Source organism: Mandrillus leucophaeus, unplaced genomic scaffold (genome assembly GCF_000951045.1).
Source record: "Mandrillus leucophaeus isolate KB7577 unplaced genomic scaffold, Mleu.le_1.0 Scaffold911, whole genome shotgun sequence".
Lineage (NCBI taxonomy): Eukaryota > Metazoa > Chordata > Mammalia > Primates > Cercopithecidae > Mandrillus > Mandrillus leucophaeus.
Window position 1 is genome coordinate 367482 of NW_012109931.1, and position 1892 is coordinate 369373.

Here is a 1892-nt window from a genome sequence, read left to right on the forward strand (position 1 = left end):
CATCTAAACAATATACAATTAATAAGAGGACTGCTCAGTTTAAAATAAGCAATGATTCCAAATAATCAATAATGTGCAATAACAAAAGTCTAATCCTCTCTCATATGACATGTCCAAAGTGGATGAACTGTAGCTTTCCTCAAAGACCTATTTATTATGGAACAGATTAAATTAAACAACTTTTGTCTTTATTATTTTCAGTTTCCAAGTAGAATGAACACAAATGTGGTGAACTCATAATGACTCTTAAAACTTCTGCTTAGATGCTAAACCTGCAAATTCCCCTTAACATTTCACAAGCCAATCAAGTTACATGATCATGCTCCACTTTGACATGCTGAAAATACAAAATATTCTCTCTGAGAGAAACGCCCAGAGAGGGACCACAGCGATTTGAACATTTATAACCTTGTAACGTTAAATAAAGCCTCTTTGCATCAAAAATATTTACTCCAAAATTAATGTGCTAAAGTTCATTCACTTTAATTATGTTAGGAGCCTCAATTTTTCATGCAAATTTTATTAACCTGTTTGTTCAGTTGGAATAATTGTAGTCGCCTGGCTTCTAAGCCAGATAGGTGAGACCTGTAACAGGCAAATACAAAGACAAATCTAAAAAAATAACAAGCAGCAGCTTTGAGAACATACACTCATAAAATAGAAGTCAGTAGCTCCCAGATATATGAAAATTTATAATGCTTTGTAAAGCATGGCTTAACATGGACATACTTCTTCTGTTTCTATTCCATTGGCTGAAGCAAACCAACAAGCTAAGTCCAATGTCCACCAGCCTCCCTTTCTAATAAAGAGGAGGAATAGAATAAATATTTGCTAAAATAACCTAATTTGTCACCAATTTTCAGTTTCCAAGAACAATTTAAATTATCTTTCATTTTTGAATAGGCATGTATTTATTTTAAAAGTTGAATCAATAATTAATAATCTATCAAAACAGTAGTACCAGGACCAGATGAATTAATTGGTGAATTCTACCACATATTTAAGGAAGAAATTACACCCATTCTCTACAACCATTTTGTGCAATATTTCCTAACTCACTCTGTAATGGCAACATTACCCTGATACCAAAAACAGAGAGGTTATAAGAAAAGGAAATCACAGAGCAACATTCCTCAAAAATATAGATGTAACAATTCTCAACAAAATATTAGCATATGAATTTAACACTGTATAAAAAGAAGTATTCTTTGCAACCAAGTGGGATTTATCCTACTTGTGCAAGAGTAGTCCAACATTTAAAAAGCAATTAATGTGGTTCATCACATCACCAGGATAAAGTAAAGAAAATCACACAATTTTATCAATAGACACAGAGAAATTACTTGACAAAATCCAACACTCATCCATAATAAAAGTCTCAATAAAGTAGGAATAGAGGGGAAACTTCATCAACTTAATAATATCTCCAAAATACCTACAGGTCACATCATTTTTAATAGTGAAAAATCCAAAATTTTCCCAGCAAGATCAGAAAGAAGGAAAGGATATTTAATCTCACCACTGCTGTGTGGCATCTTACTGGAAGTTCTAGCTAATGTAAAAAAATGGAAATAAAGAGTTTACAGATGGGCAAGGAAAAATTAAAAGTCTTTGCCAATGGCATGTTTGTCTGCACAGAATATCTGAAATAATTGGCCCGGAAAATCCCAAGCAAACAAACAGTGAAACGAAACAAAAATAACCCCTGAATTATGATGCATTTTACGGCAAGGTTTCAGGATACAAAGTTAATATATGAAAGTCAATCACATTACTATATTGTATATCCTAGTAATGAATAAGAACAATTCAAAATTATATATAAAATAATCATGTGTAATTGTTATTTATGCATACTTATTCCCATTATTTATATTTATTTATTTGTATTT

General features: G+C 31.6%; 1 protein-coding gene across 1 annotated transcript in view; it reads left to right on the top strand.

Annotated features, from left to right (window-relative positions):
* TECRL (trans-2,3-enoyl-CoA reductase-like) overlaps positions 1-1892 on the top strand; it is a 163919-nt gene that overhangs the window by 14360 nt on the left and 147667 nt on the right. The gene's annotated exons all lie outside the window — the stretch shown is intronic.